This window comes from Vulpes lagopus, chromosome 2 (genome assembly GCF_018345385.1).
Source record: "Vulpes lagopus strain Blue_001 chromosome 2, ASM1834538v1, whole genome shotgun sequence".
Lineage (NCBI taxonomy): Eukaryota > Metazoa > Chordata > Mammalia > Carnivora > Canidae > Vulpes > Vulpes lagopus.
This window is the reverse complement of record NC_054825.1, coordinates 59,896,669-59,912,955: the sequence shown is the minus strand read 5'-3', so window position 1 is coordinate 59,912,955 and position 16,287 is coordinate 59,896,669. Positions and strand designations below refer to the sequence as shown.

At 37.6% G+C, this 16,287-nt stretch overlaps 1 protein-coding gene across 11 annotated transcripts in view; it reads right to left on the bottom strand.

The window, feature by feature from the left end:
- The window catches only part of ZNF280D (zinc finger protein 280D), a 124,987-nt gene extending 108,950 nt beyond the window's left edge, over positions 1-16,037 (bottom strand). For 8 of the 11 annotated variants that reach the window (XR_005985249.1, XM_041738459.1, XM_041738541.1 and 5 more), the window contains exon 1: positions 15,629-15,723. The gene's annotated coding sequence lies outside the window, so the exon portion shown is untranslated. Of the gene's footprint in view, positions 1-15,628 lie in introns of all 11 variants that reach the window. The other 3 variants (XM_041738487.1, XM_041738477.1, XM_041738469.1) reach the window with 3 other exon arrangements.
- Positions 16,038-16,287: the final 250 nt, after the last annotated feature.

The window sequence follows — 16,287 nt, the reverse complement described above, 5'->3', positions numbered from 1 at the left end:
CGACCCCAAGATCCCAAGATCCCAAGATCATGACCTGAACCAAAATCAAAAGTTGGGGCACTTAACCAACAGAGCCACCCAGGTGCCCTGAGACTCTAATGAGTCTTGTGTTTAACTGAATTCACCAAGTTCTGAAGTCTGACTATTTAAATCCCATTAACTTAATTATTTGAATAGTTGTAGTTTATCTCTAAACTAATATCAGTGTTATGAATATGTCAAGGAAATAAATATGTGGCAATTTTTGCTCCTGTTAAGGACCTACTGCTACCAAGTTGACAGAATATTTTTTTAAGAGCCACAATTACACAGCTTATGAGACTCATATATTTTTTTGTTGTAGTTATATTGGGTTATAATAATGGTTATATTGAATATTACATAGTTGACATACATATAATATCTTTTGCTAAGTGATCATATAAATATCTCGCCAAAACTCTGAAATTAGTATTCAATTTACAAATATTCAATTAATGAATGACTTGTCTATATGAACAGACATCTAATGCCTATTACGATAGAGATGACTTTAAGATAACCTACTTTCAAAAGCTTAAGGACCATAGTAGCCTACTTAAAAACCCTAACTGATAGCGTCTCAAACACATGATAAAGATGGAAATCCTCAGATGTAAACAGAACCAAAATCTCAGCCTAAAGCTGTACTGTGTAATATAACAGTAGCCACTAGTCACACGTGACTATTTAAGTTTAAACTAATTAGAATTAAATAAAATTTAAAATTCAGCTCATCAGTTTTACTAGCCACATTTCAAATGCTCAAAGCCACATGTGGCTGGTGGCTACTGTAGTACGGCTACAGAACATTCCTACTGGGCAACACTGGACTAAAGAATCACTACAATATTTTGTTCTGATTAATAAACACTTTCATGGATTCCTTTGGCAAGCATGCCAAAACTACCACCATATAAACCTCTCAGGTCACCACTTCAGAATTTTGGTGGTAAGGCATGGAATTCTATGAAGGATTAAATCAGCGGCCACTGAAGTGGAATATCCAGCAAAGATAAGCAGCGGGGAATCTCAAAGTTCTAAAACATCTCTAATAGCTTCTATGGCTCAGACTTAGCCCCAAAACAGCCAGAAAAAGAGAACACTCAATTACAGCTACTGACTCATTTCATAACCACATTTAATACACCTGTTTCTATGAAGAAAAAAATGAATTCCAATTAATTGACTTATCAAAGACTTTTTAGAAAATAATTCATTAACTGTTGGAGACAGCTCATACAAATAATTTTAATTCCTATTTTACTATTTTTTGTATCAGCTTATATATACATAAAACTGTATCTTAATTTTTTCTACAAAAATTTTAAAAATCAATGGAAAAGTAGGTCTAAATTTTTAATTTGAAAAATTTACTCTTATCCATTAATAGGTACCACCTATTATGGTACCACCATAATATCACTGTGTTAAATAAAGGTAATGCATTTGATCTGGTATATAAAGCACACAGGGTAGCACAGGTGTGCTATGTACTAGATATGGGTCTATTTACTTTCCAATAAAAGATTAAGCAATTCCACAAATCCCACCTGTAGAGTCTGCACATAAAAAAAGAGCATTAGGCTAGGAGCCAAAAGAACCAAGTCATAGCCCCAGCACTGTTACAGTTTCAATCAAATCACTTTACAATTCTGGGTCTCAGTTCTTAGTTCAACTAATAATCTCTATAGCTTAATTTAGCTCTATACTGTGTACTTTAAATATTTTATTAACAATAAACAGTAAAACATGGTGAATACTGAATGCCACATTCAAATTCTGACTCAATCATTTATTATCTGTATGATGTTGGGCAAGTTAATCTCTGTGCCTTACTTTACTTTACTATAGTAAAGTTATAGTGAAGATTATGTCAGATAATACACAAAAAGCACATAGCTCGGTACCTAACATACAGAAATCATCCAATCAATCTTAATTTTTAACTCTGTTCTTCCTATCATTTTCAAGAACTCTAAGAGCAAATCACAATTTTGTTATTATACTAGAATTTACAAGCTCTTAGCTGAACATTTAGAAATTATTTGGTTTTATAAAAGGGAAAATATAAAACCAAAATTAATATAATCATTTAAATAGTGAGAATTTTTATTCAAAATAAAGATAGCACATACAAATAATGCTCAACTAACTCATAAATTTTGCATAAGATTAACAAGCTAGCTGTAAGAAACACTAAGCCTTGAACAATTTTACTGAGAAGAGTTTTTCAGTGGAGTGATTTGGATGACATAGGGTCACTAGAACATTGTTCAGAAAAGTTTAATCTGTCATTTTTTTCCTCTCACAAATTCCACAAAAAAATCAGGTATTCAAATCATTCCCACTGACTTAAAGTTTCGGTTTATGCTCTATTTCATTGTATAAACAATTCTTCAGTCTTTATGACTAATGGCATACTGAAATGGAGGTCTATAATTTTAGAATTCTAATCCTGAAAGAATAGAGCTTTAAGGATTCAGAGTAGGTTTTTAACTATGAGTTACAATCTAATATTTCCAACCCTGGTTCTGTGATCTCTCAAGAATTTCCAACTATCTCAAGGTGATACTAGAAAATTCACTTTAATGTTATCTTAAAAACACACATAATCTTTTTAGGACAGAGAGTCATTTTAAAAATTCCACTTTTAAATCACCTTAATATGCATCACCTATTGAGTGCATCATGGAAATTAATTGTAACAGGGTTAGCAAAACAGAGAATGATGATGTGTACCTTGGCATATAAATCACACAAATATAAACATTAAAGCATAAGCAATAAACTCTATATAATTGAAAAAGACACACAACTAAAATTTCATTTCATAAAATTCAGGTGTTTATGAAATTTTAAAGAAATTAACTTATTAAATTTATTTACAAACATTAAGCAGATGAAACAAATTTTCAAAGCAGTACTTTCCACTTTCATGCCTCTTATTCTTTAAAAAGCTTGGGCAGCCCAGCTGGCTCAGTGGTTTAGTGCCGCCTTCAGCTCAGGGCGTGATCCTGGAGACCCGGGATCCAGTCCCACGTCAGGCTCCCAGCAGAGAGCCTGCTTCTCCCTCTGCCAGTCTCTCTCTCTCTCTCTCTCTCTCTCTCATTCCCTCTCTCTGTCTCTCTCTCATGAATAAATAAAATATTTTTTGAAAAATAAAATAAAATGCTTTATTGTTAGAAAACTAAGTACCTATCTTTTTAAAAAATCAGTCCAGTTAACAGGTTACTGTTAAAAATCAAACTTATTCTTGAAAAGGGCACATTTCAACCACACACTAGTATGAGTGAAAAAGAAAAGCAAGGGGGTATATGATAGGAGGTAAGACAGAAGTCAAACAAAATAGTACACAGATCACGCTAGGAATTTTTTTTTCCTTAACCTAAGAACAATGGAAAGCCAATGAGGGGATTTTAAGCAAGAATTGTTATGATCAGATTTGTAATACAGTGTCAAAATAACAGAATTTGATTGTATAATCAAAGAGACAGTGGTTTTATTCCATTCTCTCCTAACTGATCCCCACTTGGCATATTGTGTATTGGCTATGACTCTTTCAACTCTATACAGGTACAATTTAAACAATGATATATAAAGCTCCATTCCTGGACTTCATTTTCCCTATGTTGTTTCTACCGTCAGAAGAGGTTCCCCACTATGAACGTCTAGACACACCAGCTCCAACATAACATTCAATTCAAGTACACTAACAAGAGGACTAGTTCTCATTGGAGTTGACTAACTTGGCTTAAGTCATATGCCTTTCCCAAAGCCAAACATTACCACTTAGGTTTAGTCCTACATCCATGCTCTCCCCAGTACCAGAGGTAGAGATCCAACAATCCAACCACTAACCAAACAAACAAAAAAAAACAAAAAACAAGAAACAGTAAGATAAAGATTTTCCCAAAGGAAAATCATGCTGTTACAAAAGTAGGAGGGAAGATGCTGGAGAGCAAATGCAACATATGTCCATTATAATGAATTAAAATTAAAGCTCTGTCTAGGTCAACGGACTAAAGGTATTTAACCTAGGAAACATGAGACTATGGGATGGGGGTGGTAGAAGTGAAAGCTATTTACAGTTATTTTTAAATTTGTCATGAGAAAGAAGGAAAGAGGATAACTTACTCTTTGTGGCTCAAGTGATAACAGTAACAGTATTAGTAATAGTTACATGTTTTGAGTAAACTAGAGAATTTCATTCCTAGTGTTGAGCTTCAACACAACTACTTTATTATACACTATCATGTTATAATTACAGATTATGTTATTTATAATAACAATTATCATTACTATTAGCTAACATTAATTAAATGCATATATCACTTTGTCTAATTCTCAAAAACTCTATGAGGTAGACAGTATTCTTATCCTCACTCTACAGCTGTAGAAACTCAATTACAGAGGTGAAGTACCTGGCTCAATATAACACAACTAAGAGTAGAGCAAGGATTCAAATCTAGGCACTTAAAAGGCCAGAGATTTCAGCCATATACTATTTGCCTCCACCAGGAACACGACCAAAATCACAGATTTCATCTAACATAAAACAAAACAATTAATAGTATTCATAGTATTAAGTATTGAACAATTAGTAATTGTTAGTAATAGTAATAGTATTGAACAATTAAAATATCAGGAAATGAAGTGAACTCAAGATGTGACAGATCACCAAAGAAAAATATGAAAAATTCAAGCATCATGTAATTGAAAATGGTCACTCTCAACATCTCCAAGGACCCCAACCCTAATATCATAAATATATCCATCTGGTATAAGGATATAAATTTTTGTCTAGACAGACAAAGGGGACTTATTATTTTAGTTAAAAAAAACTGCTCTAATTGAGAATCTTGAATTATGAAATGCCATTTTGGTATTATGAATAAATCTTTTGGTAATCAACCTACCATACCCAAATATTTTCTAGAAACTTTCAAGTTCAATGTAATGAATGAAGCAATTAAGTTGAAGTTCAATAGTGAGGATAAATTTTTTTAGTTTATTCAAAGCAAGTAAATTCCTGAAGAAACATAGTTGATAATTTTAATTAAACAATATAAATTGCATTTTAATAAACCTGTTTGATGTCAACTCCCAATCTACTTCATTGATACTAATTCAGAGCAATATTTCAAATCATGATAAACCAACTTTTTAAAATTTTAACATGTTTGATAACACAAAATTTTTTAATATAATAAGTAAAAAGCCTAAGCTTCAGTAGACTGCTTACATCTACAAATCAATCTAAATCAGCAGTCATTAAAAGCTTCTATGTAAAAAGAATCCTTCTTCACAATAAGGCTTTGGGGAATCTCTCTTTGCACCATTTCCATTTCATACAAGTAAAACCCCTGCAGACCCTATCTAGCCTGCATCCATTTGCTCTAGTTAGCACCACCCATTCTGTCAGTCAAAACTAAGCTGAGCACAGCAGTACAGCTACTACATTTTCTACTGCACAGTATTCTGCTGAAGGTATCCATCTGAAGACCCCAATAACCTCCCCATTGCTAAATACCCTTTCTTCATTTACATTTTCCTTATCTCACATCTGTTTTAACCCAATTTCTTGAAACATCTTCCTCAAAAAATTTTTATACAATAGACTAGTTCTCTACCCATCTTCTACTGTTTATACAGATTCTCCATATTCTCTTGTTCCTTAAATAGTGTAAAATAAGGTTTTTCGTAGAATTTAGTTCTCAGCCCTACACAAATTGTTCCCCAAATGACAGATTTATTAATTTCCAGATGCTCAATAGCATATACAATCATCAAATATTAACCTCCAACTCTGACTCTCAGCTAAGTTCCAGCCCATCATCTCTTAACTGCTGAAAACTGCTATCTGGATATTTAAACCAAATTCATTACTTCAAAAACTGAAAATGACCTCTCCACAAAAATCAGCTCTAGAGCATTATTCATAATGGCTAATAAGTGAAAGCAAACCAAAGGTTCATGAACTGATAAATGAATAAACAAAACGTTTCCATGCAATGGAATATTATTCAGCAATAAAAAATGAAGTACTGATACATGCTAAATGGATGAACTTTGAGAACATTACACTAAGTGAAAGAAGTAGTATCACATTGTATGATTTCATTAATATCAAATGTCCAGAATAGGCAAATCCACAGAGACAGAAAGTATATCCATGGTTGCTAAGGACTGTGGGGTGGGAAAAATGGCCAGAGACTGCTTAATGGGCAATGGGTTTTCTTTGGAGAAGGTAAAAATACTATTCCAAGATTAGTGTTGATGCTGTTTAACACTGTAAGTATACTAAATGCCACTGAATTGTACACTTTAAAATAACTTAAATGGTGAACTTAAATGTTATGTTAACCTTACCTCAATTTATAAAAATTCATTCTACTTTTGCACTTCTCTTTTTCCACCAATGAAACTGCCATCCTTCTGATTTTAAGACCTTAAAAATTTTTTTAAAGTAGGATCCACATCTGGCACAGAGTTCAACTCTGGGCTTGAACTCACAACTCCAACATCAAGTTCTCAGCTGAGATCAATAGTCAGATGTTTAACCAAATAAGCCCCCAGGTGTCCCATCTTGTAAGTTCTTTTCAATGTTTCCCTGTTTTACTTAGCATACCTAATCAATTCCCCAGTCCTAGAGTCTTCCTTCAACATATTTCCTACAACTATCCATTTCCATTCACTCTGTACTTGTTCAGGCCCTTAAAACCTCACACCCATAGTAAGATTTACTTTGTAAAATTCACTTTATACTCAGCCTCACAGCATCCAGATCTGACTTCATGCATTTAACACAGAACCACCAAATTAACATGTCCTAAAATAGTGTTTTCATTGTGTCACGTATCAATTCCAAACTCAGTAACTCTCCATCAATCCATGCAGAGCTGGATATCCTTGTCTTAAAAGCTTCCAGAATGCAATGAGGTACAGAACCAACCAAATGTTCTAGGAACTGGCACTTCCACCAGTGGTTGGTGCTACCAGGCTGCAAGGCTACTCCTATGCTACCTAACCCAAGAAAAGAACACACAATTCTGAGATTACAAAGCTGAGGATAGAATGAAGGAAGACCAAGGCACTATACCCTACAAAATTAATATACAGCATCTGGCACCCAATAAGTATTACGATGAATGAAATGAACTTTCTGAGACACAATTCCCTCATCTATAAAGGACAGATGATGATAATACAATCCATCTCAAAGAAACATTTATCTTAAGGATGAAATATGATCTATGAATATATTTTATAGTCTACAACAAAAGATTAGAAAGATATCTCTTGTGTTTAACTTCTCAAACACAAATACTAATAATGTACCATCAAAAAAGTACGGTCAATTTTCTTATTTACTTCTTCTCTATTCAATAAAGTTAAGAGGTCTATTATTTATTTTTACCCATAAGACTAATAAAGCCATTCTGTTTATTAGGGTCTTTCTGTCAGCAAACAGAAATCCTGTGTAAAGTCAGTCTTAAACACTGAACGGGAAAAGCAAAATGAGTGAACAAAGCAGGAGACAGGATTACTTACATATAAAACACTCACAACCCTCCCAAACCCTTCAGGTTTTGCTTCTCAAACCTGCCAAAGGTAACAATTACCCACAAGACAAGGAACACACAAGGGTGAAGCCTAGAAACAAGAAGCAAATTATTTCATAGACTAATGATCTTTGCTTTGGTTAATACCCATCAAATGAAAGTCATTCAAGCAGTTGTCATACTGAAGAAACCCCAAAGCTAGCAAAAAAAAAAAAAAAGGAAAAAAGAAAATATGTGTTTGATTAACTTCTAAGGATGAAATCTTAGAAGTAGACAAACCCCACCCTAAGGAATTTAAGATAGATTAATTTACTTAAAATGACTATAATAAATCCATTAACTATTAATATTTGTGTGAAAGACATTTTCTAAAACAAAAAATTTAGAGAGGTGGCACTGTTTTACATTTTTGAAAAACCCATGAATAACTGTCTTAATAAAGAGCTGTATTCTCTTATCTATTTCTACATTTAATCTGTTGCACTACATATTTCTGCTGAAATAAGGAAAATCTAGCCTCACAAGAAAGGTAGGTTGTTAAGGGAGGATCTTGTAGAACTCTTGAAAGCACCTCAAGGCCCCAAGACCACACTCAGAGAACTGCTATACTACATAAATCAAGTCAAAGCCACCGTTTAAAAAGGAGAGCTAAATTACTATCCTGGCTATACTGGCTGGTCAAAAATTTTGTATATGCCAATCTAAAATAATAATTTTAAACAGAGAGTATTCAGTGATGAACACAACTCTAAGAAAAAACATTTATTAAGCAGTGTATAAAGCACTGTTTAAAAACACAAAGATGCAAAACATGTACCATTCCAAAAAAATCACACTATGCTCATCATAATGTACTAACCAGAAAAGCAGAAATGTTTGCAATGAAAAATAATTGAAATAAAAAATATTTTAGGGCAGCCCAGGTGGCTCAGCAGTTTAGTGCCGCCTTCAGCCCAGGGCGTGATCCTGGAGACCAAGGATCGAGTCCCACATTGGGCTCCCTGCATGGAGCCTGCTTCTCCCTCTGCCTGTCTCTCTGCCTCTCTCTCTCTCTCTGTCTCTATGAATAAATAAAATCTTTAAAAAATATATATTTTAGTTTAATCCAGCCCACCAAAAAGCCTAAATAGTACACCCTGATCATACAGAGTTTCACTTGATCATTTTTTACCTCAGAGGAGCTCTGAAGGTAAAGTTGGGAAGGGAAGAAAAAATGGTAACAACAAAAATATTTTGGAACAGAAACCTCAAGGAATAACTTTCTAAGTACTATCTGTATTCATCAGAGATGGAGTGGAAAGAGCTGAAAAAACTATCATGGTAGGAGATGGAGAGGCAGACAGGGTTACTATGTGTGTTAGAAAGGGGTGGGGCTCTGTATATATCTAACGGATCAAATTAACATTAACCTTCAGTGAATACTATCAGAATCCACAGAAACAATTTTAGTTTTTTCTTTCTTGAGTAGTTCTAGCTGTAAAGATTGACACTTTATGGCTTTTGTTTCCTAGAGATCTTCAAACAACATTTTATTACTTTTAAACAGAATAAATCTCATTGTATTTTACAATTACTATGTGAGCCTATAGAATCCTTTTATAAATCTAAGATACATTATATGATCTTAGTGATTTTACTTTTCCTATATCTTGAAATATTTTACTACTTCCATCATTCTAGGTATTATTTCACTGTTGCTAAACAAATATTCCCAACCATGTTTACAAAAAAAACCAAGAAAACATAAGAATGATTTAATTGCCTAGAAGGATGTGACAATGAAGTAAGTCATCACTATGCATTATCTTTCACTTTTCTTGTTTTGCACAAAATATTGCATCAATTTTCAAAAAGATATATAAGATTGAAGACATCATCTTTGCAGTCTGCATCGAGGAGGGAAAACTTTACTTCTACCCTTTTATGTTGCAGTACCTGGGGACCTGTGGATTAAAACTAACAGAAAACAGATTAACAGAAAGAAAAGCACATAATTTTTTTTAATATTTACATCACGGGAATTCACAGAAAAGAAGTAAAGCTCAAAGAAGTGGTTAAACTCAAAGTCTTATATACCATTTTAACAAAGGAAAGGGGATTAGGGCTTTGAAAGACAATAAATCATGAAGAAGTAACTGAGAAATACATGGGAGAACTAATGGAAGATAAAAGGTTATTTTCAGTAGGTCTGTTTATGCAAACTCATCTTGGTATTAACTTTCCATCTCAAGTAGTAAGAACCACTCTTCTTTTCCTACTACCAGGGGGAAAATATCTTCACAAAGGAATATTTATGACCAGTACAGGTGTCTCAGCGGTTTAGCACCGCCTTCAGCCCAGGGCATGATCCTAGAGACCTGGGATCAAGTCCCTGCATGGGGCTCCCTGCATGGAGCCTGTCCCTCTGTGTCTCTGCCTCTCTCTGTGTCTCTCATGAATAAATAATTTTTTTTTTAAAGGAATATATATGACCAGCTTCTAGGCAGGTAACAGGAGAAAACAGTTTTTGTTTCTGTTAATTCTGTTGATTGCTGTACACTCAAAATAATCCTTAGGTTAAAGTGGCATTTATTAGCGCAGCATATCCTGATCTTCTTCATCTGTCTTTAGTTTTCACTGAATGTAATTAAGAACTCAGAACTTTTATTTTCTGTCCAATATGGAACAAAAGAAAACTGGCAGAGGTCACATTTCACAATTATTAGATGAACTTAAAAATGAATGCAAAGATAGACAGCAAGCACTTTAGACTCTATTAATGAAAGTCGGGGCATCTCAGACTGAATCTTCAGAGATTAACTTGATACAGTTCATAAGTGGACAAATGTTGAACGCAGATGTATATAATGGTGACTGGAAGGAAATAGATGATGTGGAAAAATTTTAAATTCATTGGATTGGTCATGCTAACTGGTATCTGCAAATCTTAGAACTGAAAATATCTTGCAATTATGAAGCAAAGAAGATGGCCATCCTCCCTTCAATAAAATTTAAGAACCATCAAAAGTTTCAAAAAATTCTTCAAATACTGCATTTAATGATGAGCATGAAAAAAATACCCAACCAAACAAAAAAACCCCACCCTGGAATGATAAGCTAGAACTTATCATAAGTATTTTAAATCTCAAATCATTATTGACAAGATGGACACATTCCACATTCAGGTATGACAGCTGATGAGTAGTCATATTCAGAAAATGTTGCCCATTTCAGGTACATATACTTTCAAAGCTGGCAACATGGGGTAGTGAAACATCCTAAGCTTTAAAGACATAGATCTACACAGAACTTCAGAAAAGGGATGAGAACAGAATCAAGAGTAATACAAAAATTACAAAAGACAAAAGAATTTAAAATTTGTCAGAAATATAACTTGTGACAAAATTTTTATAAGTATAGAACTGGCTTACTATTATCCGGCAAGAAATTTTCTTGATTTGACAAGATCAGGAAGAACAGGGTTGAACTTCTATGGATTTTCACAAATGGGAAGCAAGAAAAGTTAATTGCACATAATCTGGACTTACATACATATTTAATGATTCTTATTGTCCTAAGAAAAACTAGTTTTTCTTCTCAGCTCAATGCATTCTCAAGTGTAAATGAATTAAAAAACCCTTGCAGGGGCGCCTGGGTGGCTCTGTTGGTTGAGCAACCAGCTCTTGATTTCAGCTCAAATCATGAGATCAGGGTCCTGGGAGCAAGCCCCATGTTCAGCAGGGAGTCTGCTTGATGATTCTCTCCTCTACCCCTCCCCCTTCTTGTGCACACTCTCTCTCAAAAAAGAAATCTTTTTTAAAAAACCTTGCATAAATTAACATGAAGAGAGCTGTATTATAAAAAGACCACAGAACAGGTAGATACACTAACAGGGTCAGAACCTATACTTGAAATAACTTGAAAATGATGATCAATAATTAATAATGCAGAGAATTCTTTCAGTGTCTAGGAAAAACTTCAATTACCAAGAAGAATATTCCTCATGCAACTAGGAAAAGAACTTGCAGGAATAAGGAAGAGAATTTTACCTAACCCTTCAACCACATCAGTTTTTTTACACAGATCTTCAAAGTGGGAGAATAAAGGAAGATGTTCTTTGTGTACATATAAAAACTTTTAAAAGTATGCATATTCATTGTAGGGGTGGTATGTAAGTAGAGGAATGATATATATTTGTTTTTCATGTTTCAAAATACATACAAAGAGTTTATGTTTAAATTCTAATCAGAAGCTCTACTGAGGGGATCCCTGGGTGGCTCAGCGGTTTGGCGCCTGCCTTTGGCCCAGGGCGCGATCCTGGAGTCCCGGGATCGAGTCCCGCGTCGGGCTCCCGGCATGGAGCCTGCCTCTCCCTCTGCCTGTGACTCTGCCTCTCTCTCTCCCTATGTCTACCATAAATAAATAAATAAATAAATAAATAAATAAATAAATAAATAAATAAATAAATCTTTAAAAAAAAAAAGAAGAAGAAGCTCTACTGAGTTGTATTATCCATTTATTCTATAAATTACATAACGGAAATTATTAAAATAATTTAAAATGTAAAAAAAAAAAAAAAAGAAATAGTTCTTTTCAATCTAGATGGTGAATTGCACTATTTTTCCTGTATAATGATAGTTAAGAGTCCTTAAAGAAAATTGCTTTGTAGATGGGGAGCCCGGGTGGCTCAGCGGTTTAGCGCCGCCGTCAGCCCAGGGCCTGATCCTGGAGACCTGGGATTGAGTCCCACGTCAGGCTCCCTGCATGAAGCCTGCTTCTCCCTCTGCCTGTGTCTCTGCCTCTCTTTCTTTCTCTGTCTCTAATTAATTAATAAATAAAATCTTTAAAAGAAAAAGTTGCTTTGTAGAAATGAATAAAAACTTCAAACACACGTTTGATACAAACTACCAAATAAATCATTATTTTTTTCTTTAAAATAAGCTGACTGAAAACTCAAATCTTATGAGTCCTCAGAAGCAGGAAAAGATAAACTATTCAGAATTACATATTTAATTAATGAACATGTCATAAATAAATATATCTCCCCCTTTCAAAAGTTAGTTTCGAAATGGAACAAAACACTTTGTCAACAATCTCCAATTTCCTATCAGTTAAAACTATAGTTTACATTCTATTTACTAGAATTGTTATTCCATTCAGATACATCCCCTGCTGAATTTGTACAGGAAAAAAAAAATCGTGGTATGGTTCTAAATGTTCTCTTGAATAAATAAAGCAAGTATGGGACAGGAGTGTATAAAAATTATTTATTCCTTTCCTTTGCCTTCCTGTCCCCTACTGATAAAGCCAATTCTGAGTAGTAAAACACTGGACTAAAGCAGGGCTGGACTAGACAACTTACCTGGTACAAATGGGCTTAAGTGGGAATGCTGAAATTTATAATTCTCCAACATTTAACTACCTCAGAACTCTATTAATCACAGCTCCCTAATGCTACAAGGGCCCCAAGCAAACTTAAATAAAGGCGGGCAAAATCTCTTGACATCTACTTTCTGAGCCTCCTTTCTCCTAAACCTCCTAGATTCTGATACCAATGGGCATCAGCAATTTCAAGTTCCCTAAACTAGATAAATTGGTCCTATCCTCCAAAATTGCTCCTTTCCTTCACCCTCAAACATCCATTTCTAGAAGACCACTCCCAATTATTTCATTATCAGAGTACTGCAGGTAAATTCACATCAGTACTAATACAAAACATCACCCCCTAGATTACTTGCTAATTGCAAAAGAAAATGCTTAGTCTGAAAAGATAGTCTGTCACCATTTTATTGGAGAGATCAAATTTAGGATCACTAATAAGATAATGGATAACCCTCCCTTACGTGCCTTCTGATGTTGTATAATGTGAAGTACACTGCATGACTTAAGTATTCTTGCCAAAAATATTAAGCCTGATCTACACAAGCCTTCAGATCTACAAGTTTACAGAATATATAGGGGCTAGAGGTATAATTTGAACCTAATGAAGAGGAAACTGTCAGTAAGATACAGAATGTGGGTTATTCTACAAGACAACTGGTAGTATGGTCTCTTCAAAAAGGGCAATGTCATCCAAAAAAAAAAAAAAAGAGAGTGTGAGAGAAAGAACTACACTAAATTAAAAGAAACGTAAATAAATGTAATTAATGCATGATTGGATACTGGTTCCAAGACAAAGGACTAAATAGGACATTTTCTGGACAATGGGGAAAATGTGGATACGTAACTACATATCTATATTAGATAGCAGAGATTCTTCAAGTATGATTACAGCATTGTGCTTATACAGAAAATTGGCCTTATTCTTATGACATCCATATAGATATATCAACAGGACTTAGGTGTGAATTGTCATAATATCTGCAACGTGCTCTGAAAATAAATGCTCACCAAAAAGAATGTAGACAGATAAAGGAAATGTGGCAAAACGGCAACACTTTTAAAAGTAGGGGTACAAATGAAGGTCCAACTGGGCTATTATTTCACTTTTTAATATGTTTGGATGAAAAATAACATGAAAACTTCGGTAATAAAAAGCCGAAAAGCTAAGAGGTAAACTCTTAAAAACAAAAATATAAAAGGAGTTCAACAGTATTCCTTCATTTTTGTGAGGTGAGGCTTCTCTTCACTCACCTTATTCTCACACACACACACACACACACACAAAACGAAACATAATGTAGTGAACTGAGCACTGAATAAGGAATCAAGAGGACCTAAGGTCGTAGAAATGGTTCTATCACTTCCTAGCCATGACCTCATTAAAGACGTCTCCCTGAGGCTCTCTTTCCTCATCTTCGAGAACAGTCTCATAAACACAGACCAATGCAAAAGGGGTCTTGAGGTGGAAATAGGGCGTGTCAATGTCAGATACAAATGCAAGATACAGACATAACGGGATCTGTACTGATGCTTTAAGATGTCAAGAGCACACAGCCCTAACAATCCTCTAAGCACAACAGTGCCTTCAAAGGCACAGCAAGTTTCCCATTAGACAGCCTGAGTTGTCACTCATCCCCCAAGGCAGGACTCCTCACAAATGCTAAGGGGCGGCTTTTGCACTTTAAAAACTCTCCTCCTAGGTTTCAGTGTTAGGTCTAATGGCGCTCGTAGACGTCCAATTCTTAGGACCCCGTCCAAATCTGAAAACAATAAAGTCTAGGTTCACGAATTTTCAAAAAAGCGACTCTTGGCTAACAAAGAGAACCCTCTGGACCGAGGTCTTCCCGTGTGCGTGCAGAAGCGGGTTCACTTTGACGTTGCTCCTCTCTAGCCGATTTCTCCTTAGAAGCCTTCAAACTTGAGCTAAGTTGGGAGAACTCCTTCCATCTCTAGAGCCGGGTAAAAACCTCGCAGTGAGCTCATTCTTTCCGTCTAAGTGAAACCCTGAAAAGCTCGGTCAGTAAACTGTGTATCCGACTGCACGTCTCTCCTCAGGGCCCTTCTGGAGACAATAACGGGACAGAGCGGGGGGGGGGGGGGAGTCCCCTTGACAAGCATGAGGGTGTGAGCGTGGGACGGAGGACTGGGCACCTGGGCACGGGGTCAGGGGCCCGAGGGCCCCGGGCGCCTGAGAGTTCGGCACCCCCTTCGGCCTCGGTCTACCACGAAGGGACTCCGGGGAGCGTTGCTGTGGGGGAAGCATGGGTCCCCGCCAAACATCCGCACAAAATGTACGGCCGACCAAAGGGAGCCGTCTCCAGAGAGAAGAGCCGAGCGCAGGCTGGGGCCAACAGGCGCGCAGGCCCTGGGAGGCGAGGTGGAGGAGGCGGAGGAGGAGACGGAGGGAGAGGCGGCCGGGCCGGCGCGGCTCCGGCCTGCCGCCCCGAGCCGTCTGCCGCGTCGCGCCGGGATCCCTCCCCCGCCGGGGCCGGCGCAAGATGGCGGTCCGGCCGCCGCCGCCGCCGCCGCGCAGCCGGTCCCCTCCCCCGCGCCCTGGACGCTCTCGGCAAACCGCGCCGGCCTCGACACCCCCGGCCCAGCGCCCCCGGAGTGAGGCGGCGCAGGCCGCGCGGGAGGGCCTCTCCTGCTGCAGCGCGGGGCGGGCGGGGGCGGGGGGCGCTTACCGTGAGCGGAGCGGATCGGCCTGACTGGGGCCCTGAGGAGGAGGAGAAAGAGGAGGAGGAAAAGGAGGAGCACGGAAAACTACACAGCGGCGACGGCGGCGGCTCCCATTGCGGAGCAGCAGCTGAGCTGTGGGAAGGGGGGGGGGGGGCGCTCTCGTGGATCCGCCGCGCTGCCTCATGGGTAGGCTCCGGGTCAGCCTCCGCACGTCCGGGCTCCCTTTCTTCTCGCCGACGCGGGAGGCGGGCGCGGGCATGTGCGTCGCGGCGCTGCCCTCGAAGGCCGCGGCTCCCCGCCACGCGCCGGCCGGCGGCGAGGGCCGGGACTCGGGACCTGGCTGTGGGATGTGGGGGCCCCCCCTGCCCGCCGGCGAGCCCGAAGTCGGGGCTGCACCGCAGCCGAAAGCGTGGGAACGTGAGTTCCGGGGCCTCCCTGGGTGTAGCGGCCAGCGCTCCGCAGGCCTGGCGAGGAAGGGCGAGCAGGAGGGCCGCCCCTAGAGGTCCCGCGCCTGAGGGGCGAGGACGTAACCCAGGGGAGGAGGAGAGTCGGGTTCTTCTCACAGCTGGCTAATTTTGTTTCTTTTTTTTCTTTTTTTTTTTTTTTAATTTTGTTTCAGATGTACGATTTCGCTGGTGTCTCCTTGAATTCCTAACTCTGCCAC